A 14,620-nucleotide genomic window follows, 5' to 3' on the forward strand; every position below is an offset into this window, starting at 1 on the left:
CCCCAGCAAATTCCTGATTCCTTTATAGGGAAACAAGGGGCAAGTACAGTACAGCGAGAGAATGGCTGGAGGGAGGCAGGGGGCAGGCAGGTGAACAATGCCCACGCTGTCCCTCTTCCCACCCTTTTTATTGCGTTGCTCTTGGCATCTGACATGTTCTCGCTGCTGCACAACTGGCACTTAGGGATTTATGTGGCCTCTCATCACAGAGAGCAGGAAACACAGTGCAAACAGGGAAGAGAGGGCAATTTGGGCTGGATTTGGAGAGGATTGCCTTCTCTGACTGGGAGCAATTTTCCTTTCACCTGTGTTTAGTCATCCCCGCTGCTGCTTTGACTCCTGCATCAGCCTCTGCAGGTATTTTCCTGCTCCCTCATGGGGTGATGGAAAGTTTTCGGCAGCCCCCTCTCCTTGCCCTGGAGCAGATCACCTGCAGAGTGGCCTTTGTGGGGCTGGGGGTGCAGGCAGGTGGCTGTTCTGCCTGGCCCCCTCTGGCTGGGAACTACAGACAGAGGGGCTGGGGACTCAGGGCTGCACTGACCCTCCCTCCTCCTGCCTGTCTTTGATCCCCTGGTGCCGGGAAGAGAGAAGAGGGTTTACCCAGCAGTAACCCCGGCCCAAAGAGCTCCCATTGCGTTCTTCCAGCATGGCTCTCTCCTGCTCTGCCTGACCTCCAAGCAGTGGAGGACAAAGCCTGTGGCACACCTGAATGGGTCTGAGGTGGGGCCCCCTGGTTTGTCCTGCTGTCCCTGGGGAAATGAAAAGCAGCCAGGGACGTGTGGTGCAAGGAAGGTGCATCCCACTGCCAATCGAGCACTCCAGGGAGGAGGTATGGAGTGGCTCCCAAGTCAGGCTGCCATGGTGGGGAAGGATCCTGTCTCCATCCCCTCCCCAAAGACAGCTTTGGGAGAGCAGGGGAGACTCCCAACCTTGTGACTCCTCCACCCACCCCAAAATTTCCAGGTGGCAGAGGGGTGCCTGACTTTGGGATCAATACCATGGAAGGGCTGGGGCCAGTTGCCCTGTGTCTGAGCACTCCCAAGTCCCCAGCAGGACAGTGCGAGGGGGTGGGTGAAGAGGGGTGCTGTAACTGCCCGCTCTCCCCCGGCAGCCCCCGCCCCGCTCCTGCCCTGGCCAGGCTGCCGGAGGTGCGGATAAATGCCGCTCACAGCCCCTTAGTGATTCAACCCCCCAAAACACTTTTTGGACTCATTTTCCCAGAGAGAGTTTAATGGGGTTTGTCGTGCCAAAACCCCAAGCTATGCCTCACTTTCATCCCCTAATGCAAGCCATATATCAAGAGACACTAACAGAGCAGGGAGGGTTTCTGACAAGGGGATCCTGGGAACAATCAGCCAATACCCCCCTCCCCAGCCTGCGCCCCCCTGTTTTGTGCATTCCTGGTAATGTAAATAGAGAGGCGAGCGCTCGCAGCCCTCCTCGGACCCGAGGAGCCCGTCTGGGGACGGCGCCAGCAGCTCTGCTGTCAGTCTGCTCTCGGGGGCTTTGGCTGGTACTGTTTGAAGTGTCTCAAGTATCAGCGTCAGCGTTGTGTCCCTGGGGAGAGCGTCCCCGGGGCCAGCAGTGCCCCCGCACTTCCCTGATGCATACACTCAGCAGTTAGGAGGCGGGAAGATCCAGCTCAGCCTAAATAGTCCCTTTTCCCCCCTGAAAAGCCACCCCTCCTGCCAAAATATCCTTCCTCCTTGCAAACCATGAGATGAGGATAGAGGATGCAGCCCTGGCACTGACAGCATCCTGAGGGGCCCTTGGGGCCCTGAGCCCCGTTGGGATAGCAGCTGCTGGGTCTGCCTCCTTCCATGAGCACCCTGGGGTGCCTCCATCCCCTGGCTCTCATGAGGGGAGAGATGCAGCTTCCTTGCTTCAGCACAGTGGAGGTGGCTGATGCAGCAGGTCAGGGCTCTCACACCCTATTTAGCACAGCATTGGGTCCTGGGGAGCAGGTGGTGGTCTGACACTGGGCACCATCTCCAGGGTGCCCATTGTGGTGTTTTATGAGGCATGGGAAAATCCAGAAGACTAACTTTTCTGAATTTAAACACCCATGTGTTTGCTTGCTGTGCATGTCAACAGTGTGGGATTAAGCTCTCCTGAAGGATGTTGGTCACGTATGGCACTGTGTCACCTCAGAGGGGACCTGCATGCCAGCCTGGACATGCAGTTTTGTTTCCACAAACTTCACTCACCATCCCAGCAGAAACCCAAAGCTTCTTCAGGCAGGGCCAGGGAACCCAACCTGGGTTGAAGGCACACTTCATCCTTCTAAGGGAAAAAAAAATTCAAGCCAAAAAGCCTCCCCTGGGAGAGCTTCCAAAACAAATCTCAAGCCTTGGCTCACCACACAAAAGCAGGAAACCTCCTGAAGGTTTTCCTTCAGCTTGTCTGGATGAGACTCCCCAACAGTGTTGCAGCCAGGGCAAGGGACATGGGACCCCAGATGCCACCAGTGCCAGTCCCTGACCCTCAGGGCAGGAGGAGGAGACACAGCTGGGACCATCAGGGTGCAGAGGAGGCTCATGTGCTGGGAGCAGGATGGGCTCTGGCTGTGATGTCCTCACAAAATCCCAGGCCATCAGGAGAAATCCCTGAGCTGAGCCTTTGGGACAGGCTATGAAGCTGAGGGCCTTGGTGAGCACAGGCAGCCCATGGGACCGTGTGTGCCTGGGAGAAGCTCCAAGGAGAGAAGGAGATGGGATGACGACAATAGAGTGGGCTCACAATGAGGAGGAAAGACTCCAGCGGGGATAGGGACCCCTCAGGGCCACCTTCCTGTTCCCCAGCCTGTCAGGCAATGGCAACAGAGACTCAATGGAATGGAGCTGCTCCCCTCCATTGTCCATGTGTCCCCAGCAAGGCTGCAAGGAGGTCTCCCAAAGCAGGGAAGGGGTGTGATACCTCTGAGCTCCCTCCTGACTCGGTTGGGTGTCAGCAATTCAGCTTCCTCCTGACTCTGTTGGGTGTCAGCAATTCAACCAAGGCTGGGGAGAGCAGGAGGAGGGCTGCAAAGTCCTCATGCAGTAATTGCTTAGGAAACATAGGAGAGCTTGCGCCTGGCTGCAGTGGAAGCACTTGTGGGGCAGGAATGGCACTCTACCAACTCACGGCTGAACCAAAGCCATTCTGAGAAAATGCCACTCAGCTCCATGCCAGTGAGGGGTGTCTCCATATGGACACCTCATCTCTGTGGGAGCATTCTCCAGGGACCAGCCACCAGATCAGAGCGGCGCTGATCTGACTGTCCCTGGCTTTGCCCTCTGCCATGCACCCGCAGGGAATCCTGTGATGGGGCCGGCGATGCTGGGTGGCCCTGGGGGACCCCAGGGAGCGCACGGGGGGAGGGGATCTGCAAGGGGTTTATTTGCCAAGACCAGCCCTCGGCGGCCCTGAGCTTTACGAGGCAGCCGATGCGGCTGCTTCCTTGCGAGCTGCAGCAATAAAGCTTGCCGGGGGGTCAGAGGTGATACCGACTGCTCTTAAGTGGCCAAAAACGGTGGTCTGCGATGGAAACTGAACTTCTAGAGCCATAATCAGAACCAGAGGGGTTAAATTCCAATGGCTAAATACCAAGGACTTAGCCTAAACATCTCTCCCATCTTGCTCAGTCTGTCCCAAACAGGATCCTGCAGTGTGCGGTCGGTTGGGCAAGGTCAGGCTGCTGGCGCTCGAGGTGTGTGTGCCACATCTCCCTGCTGCCTTGGGATCACACATTGCCAGGGCTGCCGAATTTCCTCCATCTTGGTGCACTGTTGCACTGGGTAAACACCTCTGCAGCGCTTGGGAAATTCGGAGCGACCTGCAAATGGATGCAGAGTTAAGGATTTGCTGGTTTCAGAGCTCTCCAAAGCGCCAGGGTGAGGCTGATGCTGGAAACCTGAGCCCTGTAATTGTATTGTTCTGCCCGAGTGATATCTGAAGGGCTGGCTGGTTTGTTTGCGTGTTTGTTTGTAGTGCAACTATCAAAGGAGGTCTCGGCAGTGATGAATGCTGCTTCTAAAAAAGGGCCTGCCCCGGAGCCAGCACCAGCCCTTCTCCGGGTCGAGACACTACACGTCCCCATAAGCATAACCAGTCCTACCAGTGGCGGCTCCAGAGGCATACCAGCATTCCCGCAGTAGTGGGGGATTGCCTGCCATGCCTGAAAACAGGTTCCAACATCACTGAACACTTCCAGGAGAACCCTGAGAAGGGCTCTCCGCAGGGGCCAAGCAATGGGTGAGAAAGGATATGACCAAAATGTGGCCATGAAGAGACAGAGGGAGTGGGGAAGTTGACAGAAGCAGGGCTGAGTGGATGCACCACTGTATTTCCTCAGTTGTGGAAAGCCGGCAGACACTTCCCTGCCCCCTAGAAAAAGACACCAAAGAAATGCAAACATGACCATACATCCCAAGGTCTGTGTGCCAGCTAGAGCACAGTCCTCGGAGGAGACCTGACTGGACCTCTCATGGGCTGATTTTCCTGTTGGCCAACCCAGTGGGGAGAAGGGAAAGCCCTCAGCAGCATCCACTGCACAAAGCCACCCCCCACCCCAGCACGTGTCCAGGAATCGAGGCACCTCCACCTCACCAGGTCCTGATTTCTACCTCCAGGCTGTGTGAACAGCCACTACTCCCTGTGGCAGGAGGTTAGCAGAGGGCCAGGCAGGCTGCTGAGCGTTAGCATCAGTGTGGTTTATTACGCTCATTAATGATGTGGAGAAGGCAGCGTGTTAAGCAAAAACGTGACATATTTAGGTTAGTTAAGGCTGAAGGACTTTGCTGCTGTGGGAAAGGATTGCACGAAGATATATGACATTCACCATGGGCCTGTGCGAGATGATGCATCTTGGATAGACTAATCAAGATAATTCACATATATTGTCCTAAATTAATTATAGCCACTAAGTACAAGCCCAACATGTCAATGCAGACAGCTCAATTAACAGCTCTTATTCAATATATGCTGATGGTCAAAAGAGCAAAGAAAAGATTACAATGGGCAGAGAGCATGGAGCAAAGCACTGGAAATATTGCAGTACCCCTGCCTAAATAAACGGCTTTGCCAGCACGTGAGGGAACAGAGGGTGAGGGGATGGGCACAGGGCAGTGTGGAGAGAGGCTAAAAGGGAACAAGGGACCTTCTTTAGCCCTCTCTTCCTGATAACCTCTTAAAAACAGAATAGATCAAGTATATGAAGCAGATTTTTAAATAGCAAGGGAGAGGGGTGGGAAGAAAAGAGCTATTTTAGAAAGCAAGTGGTGTTTGGGTGGAGCAGGAGCAGAGGTTCCCGTTCGTGCAGAGCAGTGACCCCAGGGCTCAGTGCCCATGTGCTGGCCAGGGTGTGACTGTGCAAGGAGAAAAGGTGGAAAGAGGAGAAAGATGAGTCCAGCTCTGTGTACAGTGGGTGAGACAAGGACTGAGTGCTGCATCCTGGCTTGATAAAGGATATGGAAAAGTTGGACAGGGCTCAGGAATATGGGAAACTGCCTTTGAGTGGGAGGTTCAGGCAGGCCCCTGCCTATTTTTCTATCACAGCAGAGGTTAGGATGTGACCCCATTGCAGTCAGCACATGCTGAAGGGAAGGGATTTCTTTCAGTCAAAACCATGGAATGAAACCCAGTGACCAGGACTGGAGCAGGTCTTGTGCCATGGCAGGAACTCGCCACGGCTGGGAGACCTCTCTGTCACCCATTCCATGCAGCTGAGGGGCTTCCGGCAGCCTCACTTCAGTCAGGCTCCCTTTCCCTGGATTCTCAAGAGGGAACACTGACACCAGGTGCCCTGTGCCCTGAGGCAAAAGGTTTCATGCCTGAGCTCAGCAGTGGCTGTGGGAAATCTTTGGGCTGATTTCCCTCCTGCGAGACTCCAGCCAGCATCATGCAATCTCTTTTCATTCCTATTTCATGAGATGTGAATAATTAATGAGAAACACAATGCGGGGAGGATAAGATGAATATATATATGTATACATATACTCACACACTTGCCTATATGGTGTTAGAAATAATCAAGGCTCAAATATATAGGGAATGTTGTGGTACAGCAGCCATGAAAATGTGGGGTAAAGAGCAGGAGCACAACAGAGAGTCATAAAAGGCAGACAGAGGGGGTTGAGGGGTGTATAGGATGGGATACAGGTGCTGTCTCCTGTGGCAGCAGGGACCTCCAGCCTTCCCAGCTGGCCCAGGAGCTCGTCACAGGCACACGTGTCTCCCCCAGCTCTTCCCCAGAGTTGTGCAGGGATGTGTGATGCCAAAGGGAGGGCGATGCCAAGGGCTACTCCTGCATTGCCCTGGGGAAGGGGTGAGATCCTGGTGGGTGCCTGTGCTGCAGTGGGAGACAAAGCCCAAGGAAGGCTGAGAAGCAGCATCTCTGGGAGCTGGGGTTTTGCGTCCCTGACCAAACCACCCTCCACAGCCTCTCAGCAGCCATCCAAGCTCGTGCAGCCATTGCTGTGTCTGTGTGCAGTTGAGCCTCTCGCCATCCACGGCCACCAAACAGGCAACTGAATTCTATGTGTGAAACCCAGAGACTCTCCCTTCAACTGCACAGAAAATCCCATCACCTGCTGCATCTGGCTCCCAGCCGCCGGCCAGGCCTGACTGGTGCTAATTGGCAGTCATTAATTAGCCTTCCAGCAGGCTCTCACCTTGTGGACTTGCCGACAGAGCCCATTGCAACCTGCTGATGCAAGGAGAGAGCTGGTGTCCCCCTGTCCCATAGGGACTGCTGGAGCCTGCCCTGAGGAGGGGAGAATCCCCCAGCCTTGCCCCAGTCTGGGGGATGGGGACAGGGAAAGGAATGGCTCCTGCTGCCTGCCTGCAGCCCCAGCTCTCTGGGGTTAGGCACCAGAGTCATGGAAAATCAGCTGCCTTCCATGAAGCTGCTCTGAGCTAACCTGGAATGATCCTGTGGTGCAGCCCCTTGGCTGCTATTCCAGCTCAGGGCTGAGCCATGGCAGAATGGAGGTGGGGCAAGGGGCAGACACAGGGGACAGGGAGAACTCAGAAGTTGGATGATGATGTAGCTGTGGGTGATGGTTCCTGAACTCAGTCATCAGCATGGTCACACCTTGAGTTGCTCAGGACATGGAGCGCTTGGGAGACCCCTAGAGCCCTGGCCCATGTTGCATGAAATAGATTTGTAGGGGTTCTGCATCGCAGGAGGAGTTGGCCCTCATGGCCCACCCTGACCCAAGGACTTGACCCCTTGTAACAGGAGGGTCTATGCTGGCAGGGTGTGTGGGGTCCCCACATGGGGACACACAGGGATGTATGGCCACACACTCACTGTCACCTGCACCCCAGCCAGGCCCTGTGTCCTGGTGGCACTTGGAACAATGACCATGGGGACTTCATAGCCCTCTCAACTGCATATTCCGCAGGCAGAGCATGTGGGGCCGTGCCTCAGCCCCAGCCGTGAGCTGGCTTCATGGTAGGACAAAGACTGCATTTGCTCCTCCTGACAGCCTGAGAGCTGGGTGTTTCACTCTTTGCTCCTGCCCTGGATTTCCAGCTTTTGAATTTGCTTCACCCCAAAAATACCCTATTATAAATAAACCCCCAGGAGTCCTCCTCTGCACAGTGTCCTGCCCAGTGCCAGTTCCCTTTTCCACTTGCACGTGCTCCCACCACAGCAGGGACCACATGACAGGTTGTCATCACCAGCAGGACAAGGTTTGTCACCCCTTGGGTTCGCCCCAGCCTGGCTGTACCTGCACCGGGGTTGGGGACAGGCTGGGGCGCCCGCCAGCCAGTCCGGCCCATCCTGCCTTTTTTCCACAGTCGGTGGCTCCCATTTCCCAGGTCTAATTTATCACCTCACTTTTTATAAATGGGTCATTTCCCATCCCCAGCCCGAGAGACAATTGCGATGGGCTCTGGCACTGCGCCACGAGCTCCTTTCAACTTCATAGCGAGTTCATCAAAGGCCCGAGACACCATTTCCCCAAACACTGAAAAAAAAAAATGTGCAGGAAAAGAGGCGTTTTGGGAAGCCTCGGTGACAGCCAAGTGCTTAATTAGTGGTAATGCAGAGTTTACAGCCCCCCTTACCACCTCCCCCCGGCCCCTTGTTTCTGGGAAGGGTGTGAAGGGTTAGACAGGTCTCTCTGCTGCTCGGTGACCCGTGATGTCCTCCAGTGATGTGGCAGAGGGGATGGGGATGTCCCAGCCTGGCTGCTGGGACAAGGAGGAAGACAGGGAGAGATCTGCCCATGTGGCACTCACTCAAGAGCATCCCCATCCCCTAGGTCCCACTTGTCCCACCCATCCCAGCACCCATGGGTGCCCTGGCATCCACAGGCATTCTCTTCTCCATGGCTGCTGAGTGATTGGGGAATATGTGGGAAAGACCCACTGCAGGGTCAGCAGTGGAACTGCTGTTTCCCACCCATCCGTCCTCATCCCAGTCACAATCTCCTGTGATGCCTTGCAGTCCCATGAGACCCAGTGGCAGACCACTGGGCTGGTGCAGGGGCTGCATACCACTGTCACATCCCTTTCATTCCTCTCTTTCCTTTCCTTCTTTTTTCCCAGAAACCACCTTCCTGCCTGTCACACTCCCTGCCTCTCTCTGGGCTGTTTTTAATGTATCCTTTTGGCAACAGAGCAGCCGGAGCTGAGCATGGTGACTTTGGCGCTCAGAGGCAGAGCATAAGTATTAACAGAGCTGATGGCATTACAATGTTGGCACTCACTCTCTCACAGCTTCCCTAATAAAGCCTAACATCAGCCAGGACTTTTAGCCACAATGGTGCATTTAGCAGGGACTTGTCTCTGACTCCCACAGCCACCAGATCCATCTGGGGGTCAGATTTTCCATCAGAAGTTGCCAAATACAGGTAAGGATCAGAAAGAAAATCAAGAGATTTGGTGATATGAGGCTTTATCCTTTCTGTACATAGGTGGCCAAGGCTCCCAGGAGAGTGGATCACCATGGGGAGTGGATCACCTGGGGCGTACTGTTGTCACTGCAAAGCCAGAGGTACAGGGAGCAAGCAGAGAGGGCTCTATGGTCACTTGGTCAGCGAAGTACCATGTCCTGCACTAGGATGAAGCTGATCCCAGCCAAAGCAGCACCTCTGTGCCTTGGTTTCCCACCTGTGAAGGTGCCATATTACCCTCTGAGGACATGCATGTGGCCAACAGGAACAAACAAGGTGATGGGCTATACCACAGCACTGCTTGCTCTCCAGGTTCTTCGTTCCCTAGGGCTGGAGCAGTGCTGTGCTGATACAAAGCAGATATAAAGCTGATTCTCATTAGGGAAGAGCACCAGGTTTCGTGGTGGGGCCCTGCTCACACCCAGCACAGCTGTGGTGCCAGCAGCTCTGCCCACTCCCCAGGCATGTTCCCCATGCTGGGTGACAGTGGCATCTTCCTGCCACCACCGCGCGGCACAGAGGCAGGGCTGGCCCAGACCCACGCTGGGATGTGATGAGATCTGTGATGGACCTCATCCCCACATGCAGGACTGTGCCACCCTCTGCACAGAACATTCCTGCCTGGATGAGCCCACAAAGGGACCTGACAGCTCCCTGGCACATCCCACCAGGCCACGGTTCCCTGCTTCGCCTCCCTGGCCTCGAGTTCCTGAGTGCAGGGCTCTCCCCCCGCCACCCTCCTCGGCACGGCTGGGGCCTTGCAGCTACAACCAGGAAACTATAAAACTTTACAGAGTGCGGCTGGAGAGAAACAGGAATTGCTGCAGTGACTGCCAGAAGGGCCAGCATTAGATTCACAAGATTTTCCAGGGCTTGGACTCGCCAGGAAGGGATTTATCCACCTAGGAGGAGCTGTAAAAACTAAAATTAAATTCTTCATCTTGGAAAGGGAGGGGGGAGAGAATGAAGAAACTGCTTGACCTCCCCCCAAATTCTCTGCTGGAGGCCAGGAACCTGGGGGAATGTGGGGCACCCATGGCTGCACCTGCACAGCCCCTGGCTGAGGGGGAACCTGGCACTTCAGGGATCCCTGACCCAAACATTGCAAGTGGGTGCTGTTTGTCCCGGGGGCAATGCTCAGCACCCCTCCAGTCTGACCATCCTTTAGGGCATAATCTGGAGGTCTATGTGGGTGCCACGGGGGAGGGCTGAAGTCAGTGTCCTCTCCCTGGTCCTTGTCCCCATTCCCCATTAGTCCACCCCCCATGCTGCCATACCTGCTGCAGGTGAAGATGGTGCTGGGCATGATGTGGGGGCAGTTTGGGACTCCAGCAAGGAGTAAGCAGGGGTGTGCACCTGGCATCCCAGCAGCTTTATTGCAGTGGTTTTCCATGGTGTTCTGGGGTTAGTAAGCAGTTAGAAGGAAAAAAAACATACTGCCCTGTGGATTATAGAGTTGTGCCACAGCACAGTGGGTAGCCATTGCAGCGGATAAAGCAGTACCTGGTTGGGTCAGAAACTGCTGCTTTCTGTTGTGGTGCAGCTGATTTGGGGACCACACCTGTCCCCCAGCTCTGGGCCATCTGAATTGTGGCAACCTTCCCCAATCTGCACTGTGGCCAAGCAGTCCAGGTCTGACCCCCCCCAAAGGACAGCAGATCCCCTCCTGTGCCAGGACCACCAGCTCTCAGCCTGGGGGCATTTTTGGACTCAGCATAGTCCCAGGTGCACCTTTCTGCCCATCGGCTTTCACTGACTTCTCCTCCACGCTGGTGTGGGGTGGGCAGGTCCTCCCACACCACCCTTCTCCTCCCCATCCCACCAGGCTCACACAGAGATGGTGGGAAGGGGCACACCAGCCAGCCGAAGGCCTCCTGAACCAGCCCTGTCACCCACGGGCTGCTGGAGCAACACATCTCACATTCCTCTACACCTCCTCACCGGGTTTTCCCCAGTATAATGGTGCACGCTAATGCTTTTAGGAAAAGCCCACACTGCTGCAGGCTTTGGGGGTCATTTCCCATGTCAGGGGAACCAGGATGGCCAGTACAGCATCCTGGTCAGTGTGCTGTAGAGATGGCTGTGCTGTGACAGGCTCTTTTTAGGAATTTCGCACTCTTAGGACAATAAATCTTATGTCACTGATCTCTTTACAACTAGCTGAATCCTTGGAGCCTCACTGCTGAGCAGCATGGGAAAGCATCCCAACACAGGGAGAAGTCAGGCTGCTCCTCCAGACATGTGGAGGCAAAGATCAAACAAGGCTCACTTGGAAACCTCAGCAGAATTGTGCCAGAGGACACAAAGGATGTCCGGGTCATGCCAAAGCTGCAGCTCTGCCATTGCTGGCTCCCAGGGTGAGCCAGGCTGTGCTGGGGCCCCAGCAGGTCCATCTGCCTGGCTGGTGGAGTGAAGCATGGCATGCCAGCAATTTGTTTTGTACTCAACCTTTCAGGCTGGAAAGCCAAGGGAAACCTGAAGACGTGAAGTTTATGTGCAAAATCCCATCAGCTGAGTGCCTGGCTGTTCACAGTGCCACGTCGCTGGCGTCCTGCCCCGCTGGGACACCCAGGTGCTGTTTCGTGAATGGGCTTTGAGGCAATTTTCCTTTTATTCTGATTTTTTTGCCCGCAATAGATTTTACACCAAAAGCATGGAAGCACTGCTGAGAAAGTATGTATCAGGGAATGCTCTTTTGTTGCTTATTCTGGTTTTCTTTCTATTTTCCGCTTGTCACTGCCAGTGCAGGCTCTTAAAATAACTGGCTACTTTAAACCATGCTCCTTTGTTCCCTGGCTGAGCACCGCTGGCTGCCAGCTGGAGAGGGAGGGAGGTGAAGTGTCAGGGCCCTGCAGAGAGTTTTAAAGGAGGTTTGCGGTGATGGCTCCAGTGTGTTACACCCCGAGTGCTCCAAGCTGCTCTCTCCCTTGCTACCAGCAGGGCCCTGTGTTGTGGGATTTCCCAGGGAAGCACTGAGTTTGCAGGTTCTCAGCTGGCCGCCTCTCTGCCATCACCCAAACTTCATCCAGGCTTCAAGAGAGCAGCTGTGGGTCTGCAACCCAGCTTTGCAGCCTGCAGGCATCCCCTGTGGACTCCTCACAGTCCCGCCCAACTTCAGACCCCTGCCCTCAGGACTGCCCCTTTCCCACCCCCGCACAGTCTTCTTTGCAGCAAATTGTTTAAACCATGAAAGCTCCTGAGCGCTGGAGGGAAGAGGTGGGATGGAGGCCACACAGCTCCCTTGACCCCAGTTAGTGTGGGAAAGGGCTACGGCAAAACTGGTTAGGAACTGGCAGCCAGCCCCAGGGGAAGCAACAGCTAAGCCTGGGCTTATCCCTCCCAAGCCAAGCGCCAGGGCAGCGGATGCAAATTCCGGGCAGGCCAGGAGTTGCCTGGCACCTCTCCCAGGGTGTTTGCACCTTCATCCTCGGGCACTCTAGGAATGTGGTGTGACGGGGAGAGGGGATTCCTGCAGCCGGGGGGAAACTGGGGTGGGGGTGCGGCCAGCCAGGGCGCTGCCAGCAGGCCGGGCTTCACCACCTGCAGGCACCGGGCCTGGGCAGAGCCCGGCTTGGAAGTGCTACGTTGGAGGCTTGTGCCATGCCTGGGCATGTCCCCACTTTGTTTATTCCTTCAACTTGTTATTTTATTTGACTATTTATTCCTGGCTGCCTTTTTCTCACGGTGGCTGTGTTTATTTAGCACGCCAGGCCTGGAGCCCGCCAGGCTCGTGCTGCTGCCGAGCACAGCCATAACCCAGGCGCAGCAAATGCCACGACAGCAACCCCGTGATGAGGTTTCTCCCAAGGGCCTGGTGGGGTGTTTGCAGTGGGTGGGACAGTGTTTCAAGGGGACAGTGGGCAGTGGACCAGAGGGTGGTCACGCGTGCTTGGTGCTGTTGTTGCTGTCGGCACGCAGCCACACCAAAGTGCTCCAGCACCTGCGTGCCTGCCCACCAACACAACCCCGTGGGGCTGTGGCAGCTGCGCCAAGCAGAGAAACTCTGGACTGGAAGGAGGCAGGTTTGGAAAGTGTGAGGGGCCTGGCCTGCAAAGTGATGCCATCCCCTTGCCATCAATGATGCTCCTTGGTGACCCTGTCCCCACCAGCCTCCCAAGGTCCCAGGTGGTCCCAGAGCCCAAATCCCAGTGTGATGCAGAGATGCTAGCAAGCCATTTTGCTCCTCCCTCCATTCCCAGCCCCTGTGTGGTATCTCCCATGGTGACAGCCCCCAAGGACCCAAATCACTGGGTCCTCTTGATGCTGAGGATGCGGCTGCTGCTGGGGGCCGGGGAGCCATGGCAACCCGGCAAGGATGGGGGTTGCCATGGCAATGAGAGGCACAGCATCCGGAGCTGGCTTTGGGCAAGGGATGCTCCAGGTGGGATGGGAAACAGGACCAGGGTACTGCCCCAAGGCTGGGGAATGCCAAAGCCTCAGCTTAGAGCCCAGGAAAGCTGCCCTGCTCTGAGAGCTGCTTCTGGCCCACAGTGCCTGGTGGGGGTGGGCAGATGGAGGCTGCTGGGGTTCAGGCTCTGTGCTTGGCCCTGCTGTGGCCTCACTGTGACCACTGCCACCATCACCTCTGGCTGTTCCCAGGCAGCCCCAGCAGGACGTGGTGCTCGTTCCTGCACAGTCCAGAGGAGCAACCATCTCTGCAGGGCATGCAAGGTCAGGAGAGGCCTCTTGGATTTTTGCAGCCAGGAGGTCTGCCAGCATCTCTTATTATGAGCATGAACCCCAAATATCTTGTCACTCCATTTGGGGGTCACTACCCCTCACCTGGGAATGTCTCTATGCGGCCAGGCTGTGGCACAAAGCAGGTTACAGCCCCTAAATTTCTGGGTTTGGACATTATCTGTTTCCTGTGACTAAGGTGGACACCCAGCTGACCCCATCTCAGGGCTGAGCATGCAAAGGGCCTCTGCACTGGCATTTCAGCTGCAGCCCCCTAAAATGTCCCTAATGGGGCCAGGCTGCTAATTGCCTGGTCAGCAAAGGCGCCTGAGAGAGCAGTGGGCTGGGTGAGGGTGCTGCATCACCAATCGATGACCCTGCCTTGCCCCCCCAGTCCCATGGCCACCCGCTCACCAGCGCGTCCCCATCCTGCCGGCCCCATCCTGCCGCAGGGCTGGGAGGCAGCAAGGGGAAGGGGGCGATGGGAGGAGAAAATGGACCTCCCAGCTGGGAAGCACGCGGGAGAGTGACATTTGCCAGACACTGATGCTGCTTTTGATAAAGAGCAGGGGGCAGTTTGCTGCCCACAGGCACCCATGTTTCCCACACCTCCCGGCAGCTGGGGGACAAACCTCATCCCCCAGCCCTGGAGCCTTTGCCTCCCACAGAGCCAGAGCCATGCGAGGCTGGATACCTTCCTTTCCCTTTCAGCCCCAATGGACTGCAGAGCAAGGGGGGAAAGGCACAAATCCTGATTTTTATTCCTTTTTTGTGTGGCATTTGTCAGCGCCTGATGACACAGGGCTGATGCAGAAGTGGACAGTGTCACCTGGACAGCATCGGCGTGGTTGCAACACGCACCCTGCAGCAGACGCACAGGGCCTGCTCTGCAAACACACAAGCTTCATCAGATTTTCCCAAGGGCACATCCCCAGTGCAGGAATGAGCCCAGAAGCCAGGATGACAGCCACTCTTCCTTCTCATGCTGCCTCCCAGGGCTCCAGCACCTGGCAGGCCCTTTACCCCTGCAGAAATAGAGGCTGAGCTCTGCTGCAAGC

At 55.9% G+C, this 14,620-nt stretch overlaps 1 long non-coding RNA gene across 1 annotated transcript in view; it reads right to left on the reverse strand.

Annotated features, from left to right (window-relative positions):
• Positions 1 to 3,548: 3,548 nt before the first annotated feature.
• Positions 3,549 to 14,620, reverse strand: part of LOC108444871 — a 12,368-nt gene continuing 1,296 nt past the window's right edge. The window contains exon 2 of the long non-coding RNA XR_001859582.1: positions 3,549 to 3,814. This is a non-coding gene — a long non-coding RNA (uncharacterized LOC108444871). The remainder of the gene's footprint in view (positions 3,815 to 14,620) is intronic.

Source organism: Corvus brachyrhynchos, unplaced genomic scaffold, assembly GCF_000691975.1.
Source record: "Corvus brachyrhynchos isolate BGI_N302 unplaced genomic scaffold, ASM69197v1 scaffold162, whole genome shotgun sequence".
NCBI lineage: Eukaryota > Metazoa > Chordata > Aves > Passeriformes > Corvidae > Corvus > Corvus brachyrhynchos.